The 14044-nt window shown below is 36.8% G+C and overlaps 1 protein-coding gene across 7 annotated transcripts in view; it reads right to left on the reverse strand.

The window, feature by feature from the left end:
- The window catches only part of dennd5a (DENN/MADD domain containing 5A), a 115779-nt gene that overhangs the window by 78662 nt on the left and 23073 nt on the right, over window positions 1–14044 (reverse strand). The window lies entirely within an intron of this gene.

A 14044-nucleotide genomic window follows, 5' to 3' on the forward strand; every position in this document is an offset into this window, starting at 1 on the left:
TGCTTCAGTCCAGTTGTCAGACCTCAGTTTAGTTGAGTTCAGTGTAATGTAAAATTCAACACAGACTCATTGTGAAAAAGTACCCCCGTATATATTTCTGGAGACCGTGAATTATGTAGCCAGAGCTACGAATGGCTGCATTTTATCTTTAAAATGAACGCTAGCCCATGGCTTGTTTCTTTTCACGCTACCATCTGACCAATTGCCTCTATGTGGACGACTTTTCCAGTGTTACCAGTTTGCCCAGTGGCTCGCCTCGTACGTCGCCGTTCTTAAGATGCAAAGAGGAGTTGACTGCAACAACGGAATCGAGACGAGAAAAGAACAGTTCAAGAAAACAGGTAAAACAAAAACAAAAGGCATAAAACTAAATAAATAAGTAAATAACAGGGTGAGAACATGATAAGATCTGAAAACATAGTAAGAATCAAGCGGCTGCGAGAGCTTTTCTTTTTCTGGATTGGTTTTGAAACTGTCTGTTGAGTTTAGGGAAGGAGGTGATCGGGTCAGTCTGTGCTTTTGAAAAGACTATCTGTTGGGTTTAGGGAAGGGGTGGATGGGGATATAAGTCGGTCGGTCGGTCGGTCAGTCAGTCAGTCGACAGCGGCATATGGTGGATTTATTTAAGAACAGCAAGCGCGAATGGCACTGGCGAGAGAAATTTGACATCTGAAAAAGCATACACAACAACCTCTGGTGGAACTGCAAAAAAGTACCTACTAGGACATATTTCAGGGGTGTCCAGAAATGTATGCAGGGTTACGTACTAATAATGAGCCTGGGTTGATAAAATTACTCTATCTACTAGATGTACTCCCTCGAAAAATGACTATTTTGACTTTAATTTGCAGAGGCACCAAATTACATTTGTGTAGGAGTTTATGTAATCCATTCATGACCGGTTACCACATTTTAAGCATTGACCTAAAAAACTGAAAGGTTAAGTTTATCCAAAAATGCTGTTGTTTATTACTCGTGTTTTTGTTGTACCAATTCCCCGAGAACTTTGTTCATCTCCGAACACTAATTAAGACAGTGGTTCTCAACCGGTTTGGCCATGGGACCCACATTTTTACATGGTCATTAAGCCGCGACCCAAAATTTTAGGAAATATAATATAGTTTTAGGAACTATAGTTCATTTGTATTTATTTGTTAACATTCACAAGTACTGACAGATAAATCATAAGAAAATCATCAAGACTTACAAATAAAAAATATTCTATTGCTGTCATATAATAATAATAATAATAATAATAATAATAATAATAATATATATATATATATATATATATATATATATATATATATATATATATATATATATATATGTGTGTATGTATGTATGTATGTATGTTTGTGTATATATATATATATATATATATATATATATATATATATATATATATATATATATATATATATATATATATATATATATATATATATATTTATATATATGGTTAATAAATTATATATCCCACAAATTTAATTAATTATTGAAAAATGCAGATTCCGATGTTTACTGTGAGGGTGGGTTTAGGGGTAGGGGGGCAGAATATAAACATTATTACGTCCCCACCAGGATATTGGAGCAAGTTAATAGTTAATATTTCCATACAACAGTGCCGTAATCTGTACAGAGATTAATAGCATTCGGATGAAGAAAAAATAATAATAACATTTTTTTTTACTCATAAACCCATCCTGCAAGCCGAATCTGTAATTGATGGTACAATTCAAATTATTTGGCTGAACTACAGCCTGATACATTCCAAAAAAATGCAAACTTCCCAAAATCATTGTTGAACATGTGTTAAACATTTTTAAACAATATGTCACTTAATAAATGTAACGAAACCCCATCTTCTGGCCACAGATTCTACAGATTCCCTGTGTGCAATTGAGTTTTTGTTCTGCTCATGATCACACACACATTAGACGCATCAGCATGTTGAACTTATAGAGATTAAAGATGCTCGCATGAATGTCACAGGTGTTTTCCTCTCCTCTGATGCCCACGCACACGAAACTGACTGACTTTCATATCAAGAACAATTCAAGATGATCTAAACACTGCATTGATGCAGCAAGAATAGACTTGTCTCTGTGGGATATTTCCCTGAGGAATCTTCCCTAGGGAATTACACTTTAAACGGAGGGCAGGAACATCTTTATTTGTCACAGATCGACAGAATGTGTGTGTGTTTAAAGACTTAATAGATTCTTTATGGAATATGTGTGTGGCATTTGAAAAAACAGGCAACAAATCAAACCAGCTAGTTTCACTGCAGGATTAAGACCAGGGGCCTCATGTATCAATGCTGCGTACGCACAAAAACTTTATGTACGCCATGTTTCACGCTCAGAATCGCTCACGTTTGGATTTACTAACAATGAACTGAACGTTGGAATGTGCGCAGCTTCACGGCAGCTTTCTGGCTGGCGTACGCACATTTTTTGTGCGTGTCTGTTTTATTTCCATTGGCGACTCCTAGAGGCAGTTGTGTTAAATTCCTCTCTACAAAGTGTCTGAGCCTTGCAATGGCAGCTGTATGAGACGGGTTCAGCATGTATATAAGGTTTCCATACCATACATTTGACCAGCTAAACATTAAAGCACAATTTGCAGCAGTCGCCTGTTTTCCCAATGTAATCTGAGCGATCTACCGCACGCACATTGCTATAAAGACACTATCTGAAGATGAATTTGCATGCGTGAATCAGAAACATTTCCATTCAATAAATGTGCAAATAAAATATGATGCTTTATGATATGAACTTATTGATGATTCCTACTTGTCTTTCTCGTGATCAATAGTTGGCAAAATCTGATATGTAGCGGGGAAAAAACAAGAAAGAGTTCATCAGACGCTGGATTCGAGCCGAGTTCATGCTCGAACGTGTCAATTCATGATCACATTCGTCTTACGAGCGCGCCACTGAGACTGTTAAGCGTCCTGCAACATTTTACAGATATAAATCACACTATTTCTTTTGTTAATGCACTCAGTGCGATGTTCAGACCCAACTGTGTTGACTGCATCAGCTAAACTCTCCCACTCTATTTTTTTCTTTTGTTGTTAATTCCGGAGAACAAACTTGCAAATAACACCGCTTTTCTCCGGTCTACCTCCGAAAGCAGCACCTACAATTCACATTCTGTTCAAAGTTTCTCTTTTTGCTTGCTTTTGCCATTGCTTTTTCGTTGGGTTTTTCCATTAGCATAGTCATTAGCATATTCATATGCGGGAGGAGGCAGGGAGGGGTTTTGTGTTCGTGCATGTTGCGCTCAGTTTCACGTTCATTCAGATGTACAAAAGAATATGCGTGAGATTCGGCGTACGCAGTGTTTCATACATCTGAATTTTTTTCTGCGTACGCACATTTACAGCTTTGTGCGTACGCAATGTTTTAGTAAGATTTCCACGCAAGTCTTCGTACATGAGGCCCCAGGAATGTGTGGAATTATCCAACACAAACACTACTGGGGGTGAGGGGGGGGGTGTACACTGTCAGTAGCTGAGTTTTTTTTATTAACTGTCCAATTGCGCAGATCTCTACTTGAAAATGTGCCTAATGGAAATATAACATTCACAAAAACATCCATACATGGCAGAAAGAGAGACGATTTTAAGCTCATATAAGGTGGCTTTCCGGGTCATTTGTAAAATAAAAGCAGGAGTATTTCGCAAAACTGAAATTCTGGAACATTTTCTGAATTATTTACCACAAGAGAAGGAGTTTAATGGGAGGCTATTGTGCAAAAATCACTTTTATAAGGTGTTTAAACACAGTTGAGAGGCAACAGCCTATGGTACAAATTCATTCATTCATTTATTTTCCTTCGACTTGGTCTGTTATTTATCAGGGGTCACCCCAACGGAATGAACCACCAACTATTCCAGGATATGCTTTACACAGCGAATGCTCTTCCACAACCCAGTACTTGAAAACACCTATACACTCTCACATTCACATACTTATTCACTACGGCCAATTTTATTCATTCGTTCATTTTCCTTCAGCAGTCACTTTATTTAAGAGGGGTCACCACAGTGGAATGAACTGCCAACTTATTCAGCATATGATTTACACAGCGGATGCCCTTCCACAACCCAGTACTTGGAAACACCTATACACTCTCACATTCACACACACACACTCATTCAGTACGGCCAATTTCATTCATTCGTTCATTTTCCTTCAGCTTAGTCCCTTTATTTTGGAGGGGTCACCACAGTGGAATGAACCGCCAACTTATTCAGCATATGTTTTACGCAGCGGATACCCTTCCAGCTGCAACCCAGTACTGGGAAACACCCATACAGTCTCACATTCACACACACACACTCATTCATTAAGGCTGATTTCATTAATTCATTCATTTTCCTTCAGCTTGGTCAGTTTATTTATGAGGGGTCGCCACAGCAGAATAAACCATCAACTTATTCAGCATATGTTTTACAGAGCGGATGCCCTTTCAGCAACCCAGAACTGGGAAACACCCATACACACTCAAATTCACACACACACACTCATTCAATAAGGCCAATTTCATTCATTCGTTCATTTTCCTTCAGCTTAATCTCTTTATTTAGGAGGGGTCACCACAGTGGAATGAACCGCCAATTTATTCGGCATATGTTTTACGCAGCGGATGCCCTTCCAGCTGCAACCAAGTACTGGAAAACACCCATACAGTCTCACATTCACACACACACACTCATTCATTAAGGGTTATTTCATTAATTCGTTCATTTTCCTACAGCTTGGTCAGTTTATTTAGGAGGGGTCGCCACAGCGGAATGAACCGTCAACCTATTCAGAATACGTTTTACGGAGCGGATGCTCTCCCAGCAACCCAGTACTGGGAAACACCCATACACACTCACATTCACACACACACTCATTCCCTACGGCCAGTTTCATTCACTCGTTAATTTTCCTTCAGCTTAGTCCCTTTTTTTTGGAGGGGTCATCACAGTGGAATGAACCACCAACTTATTCAGCATATGTTTTACGCAGCGGATGCCCTTCCAGCTGCAATTCAGCACTGGGAAACACCCATACACTCTCATTCACACTCATACACTACGGCCAATTTAGTTTATTCAATTCACTTATACCACATGTCTTTGGACTGTGGGGGAAACCAGAGCACCCCAAGGAAACCCAAGCAAACATGAGGAGAACATGGAAACTCCACATAGAAAATGCCAACTGACCCAGCCGGAACTCGAACCTGCAACCTTCTTGCTGTGAGGCGACAGTGCTAACCACTGAGACCACCGAGTTCTATTATTTATTGTCACGCCTCATAAAAACAATCTGTAGAAACTTTTTTTTTAAGTACTTTGAAATATCATGCCATTTTCTAATTTAAAACTGTGCAAAAACAACACACATATGATGGTCAGCACACCTTCAAGTAAAACAGCAGCAATGTTATACTGTAGCAACTAGTTGGAAACGATCACAACTAACCAATCAGTCAAAATGTAATATGTATAGATAATGTTATACAGCGCTGACCACTGCCACATAGCAACACATTGTAGTATATATTTTGCTATAATAATATTGGGATCTTATATCTTTATACAACTATAAATTTTTGGTTGTATATTATTTATATATCTATATATATATTCTCACTTTTAATGGACAGGATAGTGGAGAATACAGATGTAACAGAAAGAGCTTTATTGTCAGGTATGTTCACACATACGAGGAATTTGTTTTTGTGACAGAGCGTCTACAGTGCAACAGAATTACAGAGACAGGACAAAAAAAACGACAAAAAATAAAAGTGAGGCGAGAAAAGGGAAGGAAAAAATATGTAAAAGTCCATAAATGACCTTGTGCTGGGAATCGAACTCAGGTCTCCATAAGCACCTCACTTAAAGGTGCTGCATGTAAGTTTTTGACTCTTCTAAAGCATAGAAAATACCATAATATGTTGGCAGATATTATAGAAACATGCTAAGAGCATGTTAACAATCTTGTTTATCTGAAAAACATTGCTGAAGTCAGATGTTCTGCTTTGAAAATGTGAGTTATGTGTCGGGTGTATTTGTTTTAGTCCCTTTAATCTGCCCAATGCTAGTCAATTATATTTCAGCAACCCGGGTTGCCTAATGCCAAGTTCAGACTGCATGATTCTAGCCCCAATTTTGGCTCGCCGACAGGTTTTGAGAAATCGCCGACAAATGCCTGAAATCACAGGCAAATCGGTGCTCGTGCATGGAGTGACAATCACACAGTATGAACAATCAAAGACGCGATCTGAGTGAATCGCCAATGAGTCGCCAATGCCTGTGAGATATTTCGTCATGCTAAATATCTAGAGCTGTCAGCGATTCAAATCATGCTGTGTGACATGAGTTTTGACTGAAAATAACATCGGAGATCGCCTACAGCCAATGAGAGAGCAGCATTTACTTGTGTGTGTGTGTACCTGCAGGCCAGCGGGAGGCTGGGGCATAAGTTAAAAGCGCTCCTTTTCGGTTTATTTGGACCCCTGAAATAGAGGAAAAGCTAGTGGAGGTTTGACAGGAGCACCCATGTCTGTTTGAGGTTTCATACAGAAAGTTAAAAAAGAAAGTTGAGGAGAAATTGCCAATTCTCTTCAAACCCAGGTGAGCAAATATCTACATTTTCCACCCTATTAAAGGCTTCTTTTTCATTATGTAGCTAATAACAAAAGATATACTATGTGTTTTTGGCTGTAAGACGTAGCAGCAACCTGCGCTTGCTTGTGTTTTGACCCAGGAATGCAATACCTAGTTCAACCACAGGGTGTCAAACTTAAATACTGCACCTTTAAGTACTTTTCTATTGGTGCCAACACCCTTGAACCATCTTATACTGATTCATGAAACGAGTATCCTTTCCTAAACACAGTGCCAAACGCAGAGGCTGAGAAAAGCAATCAGCTCTGGTGAGTGAATGAAAAGACTTTCATCATGGTTCATCTGCCTAGTTAATTCTACACCAGCGCCTCACGCATGATTTGTTTCAGTCACGGGCCTGTCAACACAAAAGGCCTGAGTTCAAGCGGCGATGAGCAAACGCCAATGAAAAACAAAACGCTCATCAGTCAAGAGCAAACAAGCTTTAGATATTGTGAACTGCAAACAGATCAATAAGGCCGAGGTGAAATACTGCGCTGCTGTAAACAAACAAACCAAACAGGAGAAAAACTCGACATCAGATGTTTAAAGGAACACTTCACATTTTTATTCTCATTTTATATCCTCACTAGAGTTAAACAGTTGAGCTTTACAATTTTTTAATTTATTCAGCTAATCTTTGGATCTGGTGGGAGCACTTTCAGCTTAGCTTAGCTTAGCTTAAAACATGGAATTAGATTAAACAATTAGCATCTAAAAAATACATTTTCTGTCAGTCTTTTAACTACAGAAGAGTCAAGCTTTAAATAGGACAATTTTCTGAACTCTTGTTTTGAAATGTTTGAGCAAGATGCTAATGGTAATTCTATTCAATGTTTTGTGCTAAGCTAAGAACCTGACTGCTATACGAAAAAGCTAGACTGTAACAACAACAAAAAAACTGTCTATGCAGACAATGGGGGCCACATTGAAAGGAGAATTTCACTTTTTTTCAAATCATCTCTTTTTACATCCTAACAAAAGTTAAACAGTTCAGTTTTACAATTTTTGAATCCATTCAGCCAATCTACGAATCTGGCGGGAGCACTTTTAGCTTAGCTTAGCATAAATCATAGAATCTGATTAAACTGTTAGCAACTCACAAAATTAATTGTCTGTCAGTCTTAGTACATGATTTACGTAACTACAGAAGAGTCAAGCTTAAAATAAGAGAATTTTCTGAACTCTTCTTTGAACTTTTTAAGAAAGATGGTAACTGTAATTCTAGTCAATGTTTTATGCAAGCTGAGAATCTGACTGCTAATACGAAAAAGCTAGACTGTAACAACAACAAAAAAAATTACAGGCACCGGAAACCACATTTAAAGAAGCACTTCACTTTTTTTGGAAATCATCTCATTTTACATCTCCACTAAAGTTAAACAGTTGAGTTTTACAATTTTTGAATCCTTTCAGCCGATTTCCAGATCTGGCGTGAGCTTTTTAAGATTAGCTTAAATCATTAAATCAGATTAAACCGTTCCCATTTCAATTAATTTTCTTTGTCATTGTCAGTATTAGTACACGATTTAACTATACAAAAGAGACAAGCTTTAAATTGGACAATGTTCTAAACTCCTCTTTGAAATGTTTGAGCAAGATGCTAATGCTATTTCTAGCCTGATCTCACGAGAAAACGTAAGTATTTTACGTTTTGCCAGTTAAGTGGCTAATTCGAATTTGTACATATTTGTATGAGTTCAGTCGTATGAAATTGATTTGATTTTAAAAAGGAGGCATGGCACCTAACCCCACCCCTAAACCCATCCGTCATTGGGGGATGAGCTAATACTACATTGTACGAATTATATCGTACAAATTCATACGAATTAGCCACTAAATCAAAAAGTTACGAATTGCCGTGAGATAGTGTTGGTATTTCTAGTCAATGTTTTATGCTAAACTGCTAATCTGACTGCTAATATGAAAAAGCTAGACTGTAACAACAAAACAAAGGTCTGTACAGCCAGGGGCCACATTTAAAGGAGCGCTACACTTTTCTTTTGGAAATTATGTCATATTAAATCTCCACTAGAATTAAACAGTTGAGTTTTACACATTTTTAATCCAATCAGCTGATTTCTGGATCTGGCGGGAGCACTTTTAGCTTATCTTAGCTTAGCTTAGCTTAATATAAATCATTAAAATTATAAACCGTTAAAAAACCGTCAGCATCTCACAAAATTAGTAGATGATTAGTAGAAAATTAGCCTTAGTACATGATGTAGCTACAGAAGAGTCAAGCTTTAAATGTTCTTTTCTGAAATTTTTTATCAAGATGCTAATGGTCGACTTCTAGTCAACGTTTTATGCTAAGCTAAGAAACTGAACCTGAAAATCTGTAACAATACCAAAAAAACTGTCTATATACAGTCAATAGATATAAGGAGAAAATGGATGTTTTGTGTGTACATTTGGATTCGATGGAGTGAAAATAAAGATTATAAAGTACTTCTGTTTTGGTGGCTGAAAGCTTTGCGTCTGTTGGCCAGAGAACAGCCTGAGGCCACGACCCTGACGTGAATGCATGAGCTCTGTGAGGAGGACAGCAGTGTGTTACTAATGCTCACTGTAGACAGCGGAGAACAACATTAATATGTCTAAAGCAGCAGTGACAGACCCTGGAGTACCGGCAGTAAATGATAGCATTATATTAAAGGCATATTGCTGAGAGTAATAATCCACAAAGTGCTGCAGGAGTGACATTTTTCGTTTTTCAGCACTTCTCGATCCATCATCCCAAATCTTTTGAATAGCATTTCGGTTACAATATTGTTAGCAAATATGTATTTTAATTTGTTTTATACAACACACACACTGTAAAAAAAAAATCCTGGGTTCCACACAATGGATTTGTGTTTGGTCAACATGAAGGAATTAAGTTAAATGATTTGTTTTTAAACATTTAAGTGGATAGAACATAAAACAATTAAGCTGTCCCCAAAGAAAACTCAAGAATTGTGTTGTTTGAGCTAATTTTAAATAAATAGTTTGAGCAAGCGGCGACGTGGTGGCACAGTAGGTAGTGCTGTCGCTTCACAGCAAGAAGGTCGCTGGTTGGAGCCTTGGCTGGGTCAGTTGGCATTTCTGTGTGGAGTTTGCATGTTCTCCCTGCGTCCGCGTGGGTTTCCCCCACAGTCTAAAGACGTGCTATAAGTGAATTGGGTAGGCTAAATTGTCCGTAGTGTATGAGTGTGAATGAGTGTGTATGGATGTTTCCCACCGATGGGTTGCAGCTGGAAGGGCATCCGCTGTGTATAATAGTGCTGGATAAGTTTGTGGTTAATTCTGGATTAGTAAAGGGACTGAGCCGACAAGAAAATGAATGAATGAAGGAGTTTGAGCAAGTAACAAACGTAATTATTTTGAGTGCAAAATCCATTGTTAGGGATGTAACGATTCATTGTGAGTCAGTTGAAAGTCCATTCAAATATGTGACGATTCAAACCGCTAGAAATGTTGAACGAACTGCGATCGTTCTTTTCGTTGAGTGAATTCTTTTTAAAAATGTAAAATCCCAGCAGAGTCACAGTTTTTGTTTATTTATATGAACAAATCTTCTTTAGTTTGTATTATTACTTTTTGTTTGGAATTTGTTTTTAAAATAGCAATTTAGCTATGGCAGAAAATGTATTATTTTGCAAAAAAATTTAAGAAAAAAATTAAAGGACTCTTCACCTTAATAATTTAGTTAAAATTAATCGTGACTAAATCGTATCGTGAGATTAGTATTGTAAATCGTTTCGGATCGTGAGTCAGGTTACATCTCTATACATCGTTAACATCATTAACCACTTAAACTCTGCTGCTATTTGGGGATTTCCACCTGGGTTTTGCCTACCCAAATTTAAAAGCTTCCCAAATCCTCATGCAGAGGTGTAAATGCAAAAATTTGGTATCATTTTAAAGAAAACCCTTTGAATTTTCATAAAACACTATTGAAAGTGTTTAAAATATCTGTAGATGTTGTCTGTGTTATAATAAACACCTAAAAAAAGAGACACTTTTTGTATTTTTTTTTATAAACTAATTTGAAAGTGCACCTTTTAGGTTCTGTGTGATCTAGCGTGCTGTAATTAATTTTGGTGGTTCCTGCACATGTCTGTAATCATAGGAAAAAAGATAAAGGTCTCTACCATAATCTATGCAAAAGTTATTGCATTCCAACTGATGAGAGGTGCTATACAAGCCACAGAGACCGATCCTTGTTTACATATTTCACTATTCTTTTGTTTGATCAAACATAATTCTCTGTGTTTGGACCAAATCAGACATATAAAAGGATTACTTATGCACATCACCTCAAAAACAGAGGAGAATGGCCCTGAAGGGCACAGCATAAGGTAAGAGATGACAGCTGTCTGTGCTATCTGGGGCTGCATATTGATCATGAATGTATTGTTTACATTTCTGTGCCATGGAAACACCACAATTCATTCAACAACTGTTTGATATGTGAATATAATTCAGTAAAAAGAATGCTAGAACTGTATGAGCACCGGCAAGAGCTTTCATTTAAGCTATAACTTGTACACGTGTCATATAAAAAAATATGAAAATGAACCAATGTAAAATACCTAGCTCGGGTATCCAAAATACTGTGTATTTAAGTGTAAATAACTTTTATACAGTAGAATAAAAACCAAAGTGATGCATGTGTGCATAAAATATAGATTCTACACTTTCAAACGAAACCACTTACGGAGGTCTGGTGCAACGCTAGCCCTTTAAATCTGAAAGCGAGAGTCGATGACGTCACGGACCCGGTACCGGGTCCGCAGAGTTTAAGTGGTTTACATCATTTTTTTTTACCTTTTCTAATTTTAATTATGCTTCTAAATGTTATTAATAACAAACTGTTTAAGGTCACAATCCGTATTTTTGCAACAAAGCCATGGTAAAAGGATTTCTTTTTTTGTAAGGGCAAACCAGGGTGATGATAACTTCCAGCTTGACCAACAAAAACATGTCATCACCATCTCTGGCAGATTGATGTATGAAACACGACTTGTACGCCTCTGCTAATGAATAATTGGACATGGGTTAATTGTGATGACGCAATGTTGATCCTCGCAGCTTGATGCCATCAAATGAATGTGAAGCCCGGAGGCACGCAGAGATAGTGGGTAGCCTACATCTCAGTGTGAGCAAAGAACAGGGGCAGAAAGAGAGCCAATGAAGGAGTAACAGATGGTGGTTGACGTTTTCCTGCGAAAATTTGCTGCTGAAACTAATTTATCCAAACAGCTGAGAGCAGCGACACACATACTGACCATTAAAGGGGTAATTCACACAAAAACGAAAATGTATTCACTATTTAAACTCTCTTGAGTGTTTCTAAACCGTTATGAGTTTCTTTATTCTGTTGAACATGAAAGAAGATATTTTGAACAAAGCTAGAAACCTGTAACCATTGACTACCAGAACTTACAGAAGTGAATGATTAGAGAAAGAAAGAAAGAAAGAAAGAAAGAAAGAAAGAAAGAAAACCTGTATCCATTGACATTCATTGTATTTGTTTTTTTACACTATAGAAGTGTAAAAAACAATATTAACATTCTCAAATGATATTCTTTATTGTTTAACATTCTTACTTCCTTCCTTCCTTTCTTTCTATCTTTCCTTCTATCTTTCCTAAAACTTGTAACCATTGACTTCTATAGTAGGAAAAACAAATTCAATGGACGTCAATGGTTACAGGTTTAAAAAAGAAAGAAAGAAAGAAAGAAAGAAAGAAAAAAAGAAAGAAAGAAAGAAAGAAAGAAAGAAAGAAAGAAAGAAAGAAAGAAAGAAAGAAAGAAAGAAAGAAAGAAAGAAAGAAAGATGTTGAACACTAATAAACAATATGTTTTGAAGAAAGTTGAAAATCTGTATCCATTGACCCCCATTGTATTTGTTTTTTTCTATTATACAAGTCAATGGTTACAGGTTTTCAACTTTCTTTAAAATATCTTTTTTAGTGTTCAACATTTTTCTTCCTTCCTTCCGTCCTTCCTTCCTATCTTTCTTCCTTTCTTTTATTTAAACCTGTAACCATTGACTTCTACAGTAGGAAAAACAAATACAATAGATGTCAATGGTTACAGGTTTAAAGAAAGAAAGAATGAAAGAAAGAAGTGAAGGAAGGAAGGAAGGAGGGAAGGAAGGAAGAAAGAAAGGAAGGAATTGTTGAACACTAAAGAACATGTTATGAAGAAAGTTGAAAACCTGTAACTATTGACATCCATTGTATTTGTTTTTTCTACTATAGAAGTCAATGGTTACAGGTTTTCAATATTCTTCAAAATATCGTCTTTAGTGTTCAACATTTTCTTTCTTCCTTTCTTTCTTTCTTTCTTCAATCCTGTAACAATTGACTTCTATAGTTGGAAAAACAAATACAATGGATGTCAATGGTTACAGGTTTAATAAAAGAAAGAATGAAAGAAAGAAGTGAGGGAAGGAATTGTTGAACACTAAAGAACATGTTTTGAAGAAAGTTGAAAACCTGTAACCACTGACATCCATTGTATTTGTTTTTTCTACTATAGAAGTCAATGGTTAGAGGTTTTTAACTTTCTTCAAAGTATCTTCTTTTGTCTTCAACATTTTCTTCCTTCCTTCCTCCCTCTTGTATTAAACCTGCAACCATTGACTTCTATAATTGGCAACACAAATACAATTGATGCAATGGTTACAGGTTTAAAGAAAGATTGGAAGGAAAGAAGGAAGGAAAAAAAGGTTGAACACTCAAGAAGATATTTTGAAGAAATCAGAAAACCTGTAACCATTGACATCCATTGTATTTCTTTTTCCTAATATAGAAGTCAATGGTTACAGGTTTAAAAAAGAAAGAAGATGCTCAACACAAAAGAAGATATAAAGAAAGCTGAAATTCTGTAACCATTGACTCCTATTGTATTTATTTGTCCTACTACAGAAGTCAATGGTTACAGCTTTGTTTTTCTGTTAAACACAAAAGAAGATATTTTAAAGAATGCTAATTGCTGGCACCCATTGACTTCCATAGAAACATATTCATATTTCATAAGGTCAACCAGCATTCTTCAAAATATCTTCCTTTGTGTTCAACAAAAGAAAGTAACTTGGAGAATATGTGAATACATTTTCATTTTTGGGTGAACTATCCCTTAAGAGCTTTAATTCTGCCAGAGATAAACCAGTTCAGTAATTTACTGGATTTTCAATCATGGAAATTCATGACAGGAAGCGGTCGATGTTCTCAATGCAGCTTAAAAAAATGATCCGCTAAAGCTGCTCTTCAAAACATCTTCATCATGCATGCTGGATTAATGACTAATCAGAGTGTGAGGAGCTCAAAGGAGCACTCTTTCATAGTGATGTCATTGAGAAAGAGCCGGAGAGACTGGG

Source organism: Danio rerio, chromosome 7, assembly GCF_049306965.1.
Source record: "Danio rerio strain Tuebingen ecotype United States chromosome 7, GRCz12tu, whole genome shotgun sequence".
NCBI classification, from domain to species: Eukaryota; Metazoa; Chordata; class Actinopteri; order Cypriniformes; family Danionidae; genus Danio; species Danio rerio.